At 39.1% G+C, this 14,018-nt stretch overlaps 1 protein-coding gene across 6 annotated transcripts in view; it reads left to right on the forward strand.

Moving 5' to 3' along the window:
- Nucleotides 1–313: 313 nt before the first annotated feature.
- Nucleotides 314–14,018, forward strand: part of IL15 (interleukin 15) — a 106,455-nt gene continuing 92,750 nt past the window's right edge. For 2 of the 6 annotated variants that reach the window (XM_063723672.1, XM_063723673.1), the window contains exons 1-2: nucleotides 314–5,284; nucleotides 5,504–5,771. The gene's annotated coding sequence lies outside the window, so the exon portion shown is untranslated. Of the gene's footprint in view, nucleotides 5,772–14,018 lie in introns of all 6 variants that reach the window. The other 4 variants (XM_002815168.6, XM_054554509.2, XM_002815167.6 and 1 more) reach the window with 2 other exon arrangements.

Genomic DNA, 14,018 nt, shown 5'->3' on the forward strand with positions numbered 1-14,018 from the left:
AGTGAGATCCTTTCACACACTTGTACCCTACACTTTGTGTTATCCTGGTATCCCATTTTTTTACATCTCATTGTGTGTTTTAAATTCATTTAATATACCATGTTATTTGGGCATCTTTATTTGGTCTGCAAGTTTTTCTATTCTGAGACTTTTAGGGTAGTAACTGGAGGCTACGATTTCATCAAGGTAATTTCCCACACAACCATAATAACAAAATCAATGATATTTTAGCCAGTGATCACAACCCTATATTGATGCTTTAACCAGTGATTAGAACTAATTTTAATATATATAATGAAGAAATTTTAGTTGAAAATTTAATAAAAAGTGATTGTAGGATTAAACACACATAAACCACAGAATGAAGTTATACAAATATACAAATTATCAAATCATTTCATGATAATGGAAAGAGCTTTTTTACATACATATGTATATATACACATACATACACACATATCTATAAGTTTCTAGATTTTGATTCTAGCAAGTATTTAAACTATGAAACAGGTGATTTTTTTTAACCAAGATTAATATAACAAATATTTATTGAAGGCCAACTATTTGCCAGCCATAGAGTCAAAACCAATGCCAGTTTAACTTTGTTAACATAAACCTATTATTGGTATTGACTTGATTTACACTTTTTGTAAAGGTTATTATGTGTTGTAAAAAAAATGCATGAATTTTAATCATAGAACAAATTCAAGGAATATGTATTTGCCATGTTTTAGCCAATATATGTGAAGAGAAGTAAAATTTCTTTTTACAATTTGTCATTGAAATAAATGCTGACAAGATCCATTATATACATTTATAATATACTCTCAGATTATAAATCAGAATAGGTTTATTAATGTTTTGTAACTAGATTTTAATTGTTAAGGTCAACATTAAATGACTGTTCAGAAGAGTAGTGGGAGCATATGAACCTGTCACTTTTTTCTACTTAAGCCCCTTCCCCCCCTACATTAAGCACCAATGCATTTAAGATAACATGTACTTTTAAATATATTAAAAATTAAGTATGTTATTGTGATGGTTAATATTGAGTGTCAACTTGATTGAATTGAAAGAAGCAAAGTATTATCCTTCAGTGTGTCTGTGAGGGTGTTGACAAAGGAGATTAACATTTGAGTCAGTGAACGGAGAGAGGCAGACCCACCCTTAATGTGTAGGCACCATCTAAATAGCTACCAGCACAGCTAGAATAAAGTAGGCAGAAAAAGAAGCAAGGATTATACTTGCTCAGTTTTCCAGCCTTCATCTTTCTCCCGTGCTGGATGCTTCTTGCCCTCAAACATCAGACTCCAAATTCTTCAGCTTTTGGACACTTGGACTTACACCAGTGGTTTGCCAGTGGCTCTCAGGCCTTAGGCCACAGGCTGAAGGCTGCACTGTTGTCTTCCCTACTTCTGAGGTTTTGGGACTTGGACTGATCCACCATTGGCTTCCTTGCTCCTCAGTTTGCAGATGGCCTGTCGTGGAATATTACCTTGCGATCATGAGTCAATTCTCCTTAATAAACTCCCTTTCATATATACATATATTTTATTAGTTCTGTCCCCCTAGAGAACGCTGACTAATACAGTTATTATTGTTCTTAATCTCCAGCTTGAAACTAGGCATCTTTTCTCCTTGTTTGTCATGGGTACACTCTGACATTTCAGTTCAAAGTCACCCATCTCTATTAGAATCTGCCAGCTCCTAGTTCCTCTGTTTCAAACCTGCAGCAATGTTCTGCCAGCCTTTTGTCAGTCACTTTATTCAAATAACTTGTGTTAGTAGCAGGGCTGCAATATCTATTGCAATTTCATTACAGAAACGTAAGATGAGCAAGCAGAAATTCAAGGAAAACTGAAAAGTTTCCTCCCTGGTGGTGACTAAAGTTACCCTGAAGCAAACAAAATTGGACCAAGACATACTGTCTGGGGGTCCATGGCTTCTTTCCTTATGAACTCAGTTTTAGAAACAGTGGAGAATGGTTGCCAATTTAAGGGCACCAGAGAGTAGGAATGTGTATTCAAGCCAGACTGTCTGAGTTCAAATCCTTGCTGGGTCAGTCAATTTCCATGTGATCTTAGGCAAGCTGTATAATTCTTTGGGCCTTGGTTTTCCCATTTGTAAAATGGAGATAATAATAGTTTATATCTCATAGCTTTGCTGTGAGGATTTAATAAGTTAACATTTGTGTTTAGCACAGCACTGGAGAAATAGCAGATTGGAGGAACTACAGAAGTCCTAATATTGCTGTGGTTCTGAAAAAGCAGCAACTTGAGGAGCTCTTGAAAACCTAAATAGTATTTAAGGCCAAGAGTATCTGTCTATTGTCAGGGTCACCAGAAAAAAATGTGAGAAGCAACTTCGAGGTAATGCTGCATTTCAGCATGCTTTACCCCAAATGGAAACGTAGAGAACCCAGGCAGGCCATGTTTTCCAAAGAGCAGGGGATCAACTTGTTCTTGATGGGAGGTTTAAATCTTAGGAAAACCATAAATAAGGCCACAGTCATGGACTTTGAACACTAAATCAGATGAAATAACTTGTAACTTCTTCCATGTAATCACAAAAGCTGGAAAACATTTATTAGTAATTTAAAGACGATTGCCCAATTGACATTGTTTTTGAAAAAAGATATTAAAAATTTATTAAACTATAATTTTATTGTTAATTATTTGAATTCAAGAAGATTATTATGGTCACTTCTATGAGATTTAGTTAATCTCCACTTCTTTCTACCCTGTAATTTTATTAGTTATCTTAAGACAGTTTCAAATTATTTCATCAATCTTCATCTTTGCTTTTAATTTATGCAGCAGAATTTACTTGTTCATTGGTATGAGTAATTTTCAATATTTTGCCAAACAGCCTGTGGCAACTGAAAACACAAGTTGCATATATTAGACTTTTCTTTTTGAGTGCAATGCAACAAAAACAAATTATGCTGCAAACCCAACTTCATTGAACTGCAGGCAGTCATAACTAATTAAAAATACTTTTAAAACATCTGTATTTATGAAAACAAATTTGACCAACATATTTGGGAGGCAAATAGTAGAGCAAAGCATATCTTATGACTATAATAATTTTTAGTTGTACTTTACTGTTATTTATGTTTTTTATCTCCCTACTCTGACAAAATGCTTTATATATCATTCAGTCCATCTTGTTCTAGAACCTACTATATTTGAAACCCAATAAATAGTTGTAGACCAATTTTCTTACTGTTATATACTCAGATTATGCCTTAAAGTTCACCCTACAAGTAAACTTTCCATCAATTTCATAGTGTTGTGAAAACTCTCTAGTAGCTCAGAACGTTCTTGGTGGTCTCAATGTATTAAAAGTATGCAGTCAGATACTGATGTCTCTGAGTCCTGTAGACAGCTAACAAAGCTGAAGCCCACAGGCTAGTGAGCACCAGCTGAGAACAACTTTCTATAGGCTTTGTGGGAAGTCCAAGAGAGACAGGATCTGAGATGTGATGATATGTCCTCTGGCAGCAGCAATATCTGATATCGAGCTCTGCTAGGTGGTGCTGAGTGTGGCCTCTGAGGTGTCTTATTGTCTGGACACCTGCTTCCTTCACCGGCTGCAGAGAACACAGTATCCATTAAAGGAGCTGAAGGAGGTGCTAGAGGAGTTTACACGGCAGGAGTCCAGGAAGCTCTGCAACAGTCCAAAATGAGGTTGGGACACATGATACACTTGTTCATCCCTATTCTCTATCTTCACACATATGCATATCAGTCCTTCCGTGGCTGCTATATTCTTGTGGTGGGATCCAATCCAGCTGCAGTCTTGCTCTCCCAATGCATGCTCATTCTGCAAATCAGAGCTTCAACGTATTGCTATGAAAAATTCTGACTGGTCTTGAAATCCATTGACACCATCACAAGAAAATTCAACATGACATCGTCATGAACAGAAACGGATGATGGCTTCATATTCTTAAATATAATTTCCAACTATGGTGAAATTTTGAATGGTTGTAAAAACTGTTTTTGCATTTTTATACCTCACTTATTTTGTTAATGGAGACTGTCTAGAGTTTGAAGTAATTCTTACCAAAAAGTCCATCAGTAATTATTTCAAATATAAAACTGATATCTAAAAATTGAGTTAATGAAAATAAACTCAAATTTTTCATAAAAATATGAAATTATACGGAACTTTATGTACATGGAAAGTGAATAATTTCTATTATTTTTCTATTTGATATTTATCATATTTATGTAATTAAAAACACAATTAAATTTTAAATTAAATTAAACTGAGCTCCAGGAAGACTTATCATTTTCTCTGAACCATGACTCTGAAAATTTGGAAAGCACCGTACAAGAGGGATTTTCAGTGATTCACAGGAGTGCAAGATTCTGCAAAGTACTTTCAAAACTGAGCGTGAGGTCTTTGCTACTGCCTTTATGGCATGCAAATCACTCAGCCTCAACTCAGTTCCTTCCTCCAATGTAAAAATACTACAAGAACATCTCACGCTTCCATCAAATGGGACCAAGTGTGATATTTTACACTGGACTACACAATAGGCTGGAAAAGTGATCCGCAGAGAGTCTCATGGCTGTAAGTTCACTCCCTGTACCAACTGTCTTGCACAAAGCTGCCACCCGGGTGTCTTCTTCCAACATTTCCCCTAGTTGGACTTCAAAGTTTCCTTCTTGCAGCCTGTGCGGGGACCAAGAGGCCGGTCTAGAGCAGCCGCCCAGCATCGGGATCCGACCTCCTTTTCCCTTTCCTCAGGAAGACTTGGATGCGCGCCAGCCCAGCCCGGGTCTCCAGGTTCAGCTGCGGAAGCTTCCCACATGGTGCCCGTCGCTTGGGATGCGGCTGTCCTTGTGCCTTCTCTGCAGGTGTCCCGGCAGGTAGAGGAGGAGACTGGTGGCTGGTGTTCCTGCAGGGCGGGGCTGGGGCTCCTCGATATCCTTGAGCTCGCCTTGCAGGTTCTGCGCCCCAGGCCCCGGCAGGGACGGAAACAGGCCGGGAAGCAGTGACACCTGGGGCAGTCAGTCATCCAGGAGCCGCCGCCACCCGCCCCACCCCCAGTCTCCGCCGGAGGTGTTTGTCTTCGCCTCTGTTCCCGGCTCTTTCTGTTTCACTTTTCTTTTCGCCGGGGGTTGGGACTCCGGGTGGCAGGCGCCCGGGGGAATCCCAGCTGACTCGCTCACTGCCTTCGAAGTCCGGCGCCCCCCGGGAGGGAACTGGGTGGCCGCACCCTCCCGGCTGCGGTGGCTGTCGCCCCCCACCCTGCAGCCAGGACTCGATGGAGGTACAGAGCTCGGCTTCTCTGCCTTGGGAGGGGAGTGGTGGTGGTTGGAAGGGCGATGGAATTTTCCCCGAAAGCCTACGCCCGGGGCCCCTCCCAGCTCCAGCGCTACCCTCCGGTCTATCCTACTGGCCGGACTGCCCCGCCCTCTCATGGGGAAAACTTAGCCGCAACTTCAATTTTTGGTTTTTCCCCTAATGACACTTTAATGACACTTCCTAGGCTCTCCTCGCCATCCTCCCGCTTCCGGAGGAGCGCAGATCGCAGGTCCCTTTGCCCCTGGCGTGCGACTCCCTGCTGCGCTGCGCTCTTACGGCGTTCCAGGCTGCTGGCTAGCGCAAGGCGGGCCGGGCACCCTGCGCTCCGCTGGGAGGGTGAGGGACGCGCGTCTGGCGGCCCCAGCCAAGCTGCGGGTTTCTGAGAAGACGCTGTCCCGCAGCCCTGAGGGCTGAGTTCTGCACCCAGTCAAGCTCAGGAAGGCCAAGAAAAGGTACCGCAGCTCCCCACTTCCTAACTGCTCCCGTCCCAAACTCCCTGTGGGCCGGTGCAGATGTCTGTGCGTGCGCGTCTATCCCTACCTTTGCAAAATCAAATTATCGCCCTCTTCTTTGCTTGCACACGTCTTCTGGGAGAGAAATTTGCAGGAATGGTCAGTGCTTGGCAGTCAGGCCTGGGTCTGTATTGGTTCCAACTGCGCCAGCCAGTTATCTCTTAGAGAAGCGATAGTGTATTTAGAATGTCGAAAGAACTTGGAAAAAATACGAGCGAATTTCACTGAAATAAAATCATTATTCAAGGTGGCTTTTAAATGAAAATCCAGCCAATTTTTTCAAGTGTTATTAAGACCGCATGTTGCAAGAGTATACAGTTCATTTGACTTTATGTAATTCCATGCATTAAAAACTATGTTGATTTCAAAGTATGTCTAAACCAAACTCATTCTTAAATGATGCTTACAACAGATTCTTAAATAGGATGAGTCAGCAGTTTCAAAACTGGAAGTAAAGTGGTGGTCACCAGCTAGTTTCCATTATATATTTTTAAACTACTATCTAATATTATGATACTGGTGGTGGCCAACTAAGTGGTCGTCATCCTTATCTTGTCAGTGTGGTGAAAGAGGCCATATTAGCTAGAATGATTTTTTGCTCAGGTGTTACAGAATAAACTGGTGATTATGCATCCTGCCATGTAGAGGTTACAAGGTGAACCATTCTACTGAAAGCATCAAGATACAATACACTTTTGGAAGGCGGAGGCGAGAGGATAGCTTGAGACCAGAAGTTCCAGTTTATAGTGAGCTATATGATCTGCCACTGCACTCCAGCCTGTCAAAAAATAAATAAATGAATAAAAAAGATATAATACAGGTTAAAATTTTAAACTCCTGTTGTTTTCGTGTTAAGTAATGTGGCCAACAGAGCAAGGAAATACAAGGGAAGGAACATAAAGATATATAAAGAGAAGAACTGAAAATACAGCAAAGCTATTTAGATTTAAAAAGTGAAGAAAAAGCTAGTTTTACTTAAAGTTAACAAGTATCATAGAGACCTTAAGGTTTGTTATGATTGTCTTAGTTTCGTGTCCTTATGTTTCTGTTTTCTCACAGAATTTTAGTCAATCAGAAGAGTCTCTCCTGCAGTATCATCTGCTTTGCAACAGTGACAGAGAAGGGTCAGTTGGCCATTGGTCTGGAACTTCTGATAGGCAGAGTGTACCCATACTTTTGGTTTCACTGTTCCCTGCTGATTTGGAGTGGCAACTCCAGAACCTGATTGGAAGCTATAGTTCTGGTTGGAATTTTCCTGCAGACTACTGGTGATTAGAATGATGCTCTTTTGTTTTAATCCATGAAATTAATGTAGCCAATGTCAACAGCTATATTGCAAGGCACAATGTTTGTCAATGAAATATATGTTTATAAATTTCCTTGGGGGATGGAGAAAATAGTGGTTTAAAGTTTATCGAAATAGATTTTAGAAGTGGAAGGTTTTAAAGCCTACGGGATACTCCATCTCAGATTTGCTGCCTCTGATGGATTTCAGGATAGCTAGAAAAGGAGCCCTGAAATGCTGGGTACATGTGGATTTTTCTCAGGAAAATATCCGTAACTTTGATCAGCTTTTTAAATGGGTCTCTGACCCAAAACAGTTTTAAATCTTTTAAAAATATAGACTACTGTCCTTTTCCCCCCATCTCTCCTGGAGTTTAATGTTGAGTTCTGCTCATTGTGTTAACTATTTTTCTGAAGGTTAGCTAATCATAATACAGAGTTCTGTCTTCAGACCTATAACTTAAGTTATGAGAAACAGTATGAATAATAACTAACATTGTTGAGTTCTTACTATGTATCAGACATTGTTCTAAGGATGTATTTTTTAAAAACATCGTAATAAATTTATGTGGTAGGCAATATATTTTACAGCTGAGGAAATTATCAAGGTCACAGAGCTAGAAAGTGGTAGAGCTGGAATTCCAACTCAGACAAGTTTAAGACTGTTGGTATTTATGGAGGATAGTATTATTTGCATAAAAATATTTCGTACAATTTGACAGTGATAATCCCTTTTTATTTTCAGGCAGTGTTGTAATGGTAGAGTGCCAGTTTTAAAGTAATGTTTGTATGGTACTTGTGCAATTAACATTCTTATATGTTTAAAGATTATCTTTATAATCAAATAATATTCATTTGAGTATCAATATGTGTTTGGTATATTGGAGAAATTTCCTTTATGGTCCCTGAATGAAAACTTTTGTCTAATTTGCATCGCTTTCTGCTGAAAGAGCCTGACAAATAGTAGGCAAATGTGGATTGATCTAGAATATCTGTCTCTACCTCTGTATCCCTTCATCCATACAACTAGAAGTCTGGGATTCATGGAGAAGTCAGAGAAGAAGAGTTTCCCATAATATCACAACTGGAGATGATATAGTTAACTATTCGGGACATCCTCTCTTCAGAAGGCGTTATGGTAGAAGGGTTGGCAAGAAGCCACTTCTTTTGCTGAATATTAGCTCTTTGATTTACTTACCCATTGATTACAGTAACTGCATGACACTACTGACACTGAACATTGCTTAAATACTTGCTGCTGTCCTATAGGAATGGGTTGGATGGAAAAATTCCATAGAGGAGTTGAAGGAAAAATGGTTATTTTAGTGAGTACTGGAATGCACTAACTAACACCTATTTGATGGTGAATTTCACTAATTAAATACTATGAAGTATATGTCTATATGTGTGCATATATGCCTATATGTGTATATATACTGTATATGTGCATATATGTGTGTGTATGTATATATTGTACTGTACTATTTGTTAACAGCTGTGGTCAGACAAGCTTTACTTTTTACTCAGCTTCCAGACTGTATTGAATAGGTAAACATAAGTAGCTAAGAAATCTTGACAGAAAGCCTGAAGGACAAATTATTGTTATTAACAGTGCCATTCCAGTAGGAACCTAATGTGAATTTGAAAGTTTCAAAGAGGAAGCCTCTGCTATGTTTCAGGCACCATACTGGCACTTCATCTGTATGTCCTCATTGAATTTGAATAACCATTGCATTTTTATCCTGAATTTACAAAGAAAAAGAAAAGGCATGCAGAGTTTCACTTGCATTAGGACACAACTAGGTAAGACAGACACTCCACTGAGCTTTATCTTGATTCTAATGTTAATGCTCCTTTTCGGATATCATATGTATTCTCTTCTAAGAAAACTCAGGTGTTCAGTGTACTGACAACTAAAATGCTGCTATCCTTACGTTGAAATAGACCCTGGTCACCATTTGGGGTGATTTAATGCTATTTATTAATTTGCCTATGTCAAAGAATATTGCCCTTTTTTAAACAAACAAAAAAAAAGTTGTTTAGTGCTGGAGTCAGAAAGAGGAGAAAAAGAGGCTCTTTGATCTCAGTGTAGTTCAATAATATTATTTGTTCACATTTCACATCCAGAGCCAGGTTATTTGTATGCATTTATTTTATAGTGTTTCATCCCACTGCAGGGGCAGAAGACTCTATGTAGGCCATATAAAAATGGATTTTTAAAAAGTCTGCATGTAATATACAGTTGTTTCTTCTCTAAATGCTAATAGTTCCTCCAAGTGCTGACAGGATGCAGACAAAATCAGGAAAGTGACAAATTATTTTGTGAAATGAGGGAATTGAAACTGAAAATGGTTCTAGAACAGGAAAATATGATGGTTGTAAGGTTGATGGCGGTGGTGGTGGGGGTAAGCTCTGCTTATCATTGTGACACACTAAAGGAGCCCAGAGAGGGTCTTGGGTCCCTTATATCACTGAATGCTACTTCTCCTTCCTGGGTATTTTGCTTATGTGCCTTCTAATAGAAATTTGACAAAGTAGTCCTTGCACACTGTTAGCACTGACCTCTAAAATTATCAAATACTTTTTTTCTGAATTGAACATTTTATTGTTAAAGATTTTCTATTTTTAAGTTATTTGATTTCCTGACTCATCTGCAACAAAAATAAGTACATAAAACTTGATTTTTTATTTGAAGGATTTTTGTTGTGAAAATTATTCTTGCTTATGTTATTTAAAACACTATCATTACAAAACTAATCAAAGGAACCATTAATTTTTGATGTGATTATTAAGCATAAAACTAAAACATATATACCCAAAGGATTATAAATCATGCTGCTATAAAGACACATGCACACCTATGTTTATTGCAGCACTATTCACAATAGCGAAGACTTGGAACCAACCCAAATGTCCATCAATGATAGACTGAATTAAGAAAATGTGGCACATATACACCATGGAATACTATGCAGCCATAAAAAAGAATGAGTTCATGTCCTTTGTAGGGACGTGGATGAAGCTGGAAACCATCATTCTCAGTAAACTATCGCAAGGACAAAAAACCAAACACTGCATGTTCTCACTCATAGATGGGAATTGAACAATGAGAACACTTGGACACAGGAAGGGGAACATCACACACTGGGGCCTGTCATGGGGTGGGGGTAGCGGGGAGGGATAGCATTAGGAGATATACCTAATGCAAATGACGAGTTAATGGGTGCAGCACACCAACATGGCGCATGTATACATATGTAACAAACCTGCACGTTGTGCACACGTACCCTAGAACTTAAAGTATAATTAAAAAAAAAAAAAAAAAAAAAGCCGCAATGTGGTTTTCGAGCCTCTAGAAACTTAGAAAGTTGCTAAGGAAATTTCTTGCATCAGTGTTTTGAATGTAAATTATTTTTGTTGAAAAGTGTGAATATGTCTATGTTTTGTGGAGTTTTGAAAACCAAACCTATATTGGAGAATAATAATAATAATAATAATAATAATAAATAATAACGTGCTCTTGAAACAAAAACTAAAACAATATTGGAAATATATATCATACAAGTAGATATGTCAATGCTTTGATTAAAGATGTCTCTTATATCAACTTTTCAAATTGCCCCTTTATTTGGCACCCTGGTGAGGCAAGGCACATGTTAAGATTCTGGATAGGGAGAGATAGGCATTTTTTTCCTAAAGTGGGAGAAGGGTAATTATGAAAGAGGAAGGGAGGAAGGAGAACTTGCCAGAAATCTGCTTGCTTTGGGCACACATCAGGCATATCTCTGGTAAAAGGGGCTCCTATGGAAGTAACGGATCTTGAAATTGGTTCCTTTACAACCGTCTATGTCCACAAATCCCTGGGAAAGTTGTAGGGTACGCCAGAGGTGCGTGTTGTTCAGTTGGGATATATAGTTCAGCCTTCTTTCCCACACCCTCCCTTTGGCTTCTGGATTACCATGGGTTACTGTGCTTAAAGCAAAGTACAGGGAGTAGGATGGGGAGCAGTAAAGAGCCTGGGCTAGCTTCTGTAGAGGTTTCCCACTGGGGACCAGTGCGAAATAAGCTCTAGTAGGGCTTGGATAGCCTCTGCAGTGAAGTCTCCTCTTCTAGCCTCAGCTGCAGTCACCCTGCCTCAGTGTTCCAGACACACTTGCCATTCTTTGTCAGCCTTCGTGGGTCCTGCTCAAAATGTTAACCCTCTATAACTTTTTCTGTCCCCGCCTACTGCCCAGGCAGAATTATTTTCTCCCTTACATGAATTCATATGGTGCTGTCTGCATTCCCTTATAACAACTTTAATGTCTGTAAACTCATTTTTACGTGTCTGACTCTACACTTACATTTTGAGTAAGGACAATGTGCTCCATGTGCTTAGCAGAGGGTTGGTCAGAGTCTATTTGTATTGACTTCAGCATGAGTCAATCATCATTCAAGTGTTTGACAGCTAAGCAGACAACTGTAAAAGAGGTAGGAAACATAAGTAATATAGCAAAACAATGTTGGAATACTGTAATAAAAATAGTATTTTAGGGAATTTAGTTTGAGGTAGAATTTATTGAAGAAAAGACAATTAGAGATAAGGAAACCAGCTAGAAATCCGTCACAGTTAATTCAGGAGTGTAGTTTCATTCTCATTATCTGCTCAAGGACATAACTCTAGTAATTCATTCTTTCTCTCCATCACCATTTTTTTCTCTGTCTCTTATGGGTCTTTCCCAATACCATGTGGCCATGCTATAACTTCTGCTGTTTTTAAAAAAGACTCTTGTTTTTCTCCTCATGTTTCTGCTCACTTTTATACCTGTTTTTTTCTGCCCACATTTTACAGGAAAACTTACAACCTTAACTATATTCTCTGTTTCCAGTTTTCCTCTCTCCATTCTCTCCTGAACCAGCCAGGCTGTCATCTCCACTGCTCCACTAGAAGTACACTTGTCAAAGGTACCACGAACATCCCTTTTATTAAATCCAGTGGTTAGTTCTTGGGTCCCTTCCTATGTACCCTTTCAGCAGGACCTGAGAGTTCTTTGTGTGGCTTCCAAGCCACTCCCCTTCTCCTTATTTTCCTTTTACCATACCAGCAACAATTTCAGTCTCCTTTTACCTTAACAGCAACAATTTCAGTCTCCGTCTAGTTCCTAATTTCCCTAACATGTAAATATAGTGGTCTGGAGGCTCAGTCCTTAGGCCTGTTCTCTATCTGTACTCTCTGTCTTGGTGATCTCATCTAGTGTCATGGTTTTTAATCCCTTCTTACATTGATGATTCACAAATGCACATGTGAATCTAGCCATGACCTCTCCCCTGAACTCCAGACTCATTTAGCAGTCTATTTATCTGTTATTCACCCATCTCTGATTGGATGTCTAATACTCACTGGATTCCTGCCTTTACTGCCATATCTACTTGCCCCACCTTCTTCCTCATCTTACTTGATGTCAGTTTCATTCTCTTAGTTCCATAGATAATCAATCAATCTAGGATTTATCCTTAACGTCTCTTTATGTCATATTCCACATTGAATCTGCCACCAAATTATTTAGCTAGGCCTTCAAAATATACCCCACATCCTATCTCTTCTCACCCTTTTTTTCAGTGCTGTCACCTGGGTTCAAGTTGCTATCATGTCTCACAGTATTATTGCAAAAGTGCCTGCTGCTTGTCCGTTTATCTCCACTCCAGCCTGTTCTCAACATAACAGCCACAGTGTTTTGGTTACCTGTCCCTGCATCTAAAGGATCAACAGCCATAAAACAAGAACAAAACAAAACAGCACCCCCAGAACTTAGTGACTTGAATAACAATAATTTGTTATTTATCGTGATCTTGTAATCTGGGCTACTTTCGGCTGCTTGACTCCTCCTAGGCTGCTGGAGATGAGACATTCAAGAAGGCATCTTCCTTCACATGTCTAGAACATCAGCTTGGATAGCTGGAAAGCTCATGGCTGGCCAGGCATCCGTCTCTCTTTATGTGACCTCTATACATGACTAACTTGGACTTTACATAATGTTGGTCTCAAGTAGTTGTATCATTTAACTGATTATTGACTTTCAGGATCCCCCATAGCTTATCTCGTTATGGCATCAAACTCAGACTTTAAGTCTCTAAACTGGATCTCCAGATGAGGATGATATTTCTCTGATGTAGTTTCTTGAGTGCAGCAACCTGTAGCTAAAAAGATAGGTTATCTGTGACCTTCCCCTTGTCCCAACATAAAATGGTAAAACAAAAATAGGACAATTGCTTTAAAAAATACCATTTCAAAACAAGACAATAGAAGGCATATAACAGTCGCTAGTCCATAGCAAGTCTAAATAGAGCTGGCATATGTCCCAAGTTCTTGCTCTGGAAGCAATACATTTTCCTGATTAAGGTTTAAATTTGTTCCCTAGGAGTGATCCTCTGTGGCTTTTAACTTTATCTTTTGCACTTTGGGCTCCTTTTCTCATTCTTTCGTTCTTTTCTATGAGAAATAATTTTTGCTATTCTTTGCAGTGGCGTAGCCTGGTTCCTGATGTTAGAGGGTTAATAATTTAGAGACCTTTTGTATACTCACTTTTGTTTAACTGCTTTTTGTTTTTAAGTTCAATGATATTTAAAATTTGGGGGGCTTCCTATGAATTTTATTGAGATTCATTCACTCCGTTAGATAAAAGACATAACCAGAAAATCCTTGAGACAAGTTCCACTTTAATTTGTTGGGAAGTCAAGATGCCATCGAAACCCTTACCGTTTTTAGAAGCCTTTTGACTAGTTGGCAAGGTCTATGAGACACCATTTTAAATCTTTCAGAGTTCTTAATGAACGGCCTCCATGCCACACACCTGATTTGATCTTCAACCTGAAAGCACGTGTAATAGTAGAGCCTGGATTTGATCTTTGCCCTGAAACTACTTA

The sequence above is a fragment of the Pongo abelii genome, chromosome 3 (assembly GCF_028885655.2).
Source record: "Pongo abelii isolate AG06213 chromosome 3, NHGRI_mPonAbe1-v2.0_pri, whole genome shotgun sequence".
NCBI lineage: Eukaryota > Metazoa > Chordata > Mammalia > Primates > Hominidae > Pongo > Pongo abelii.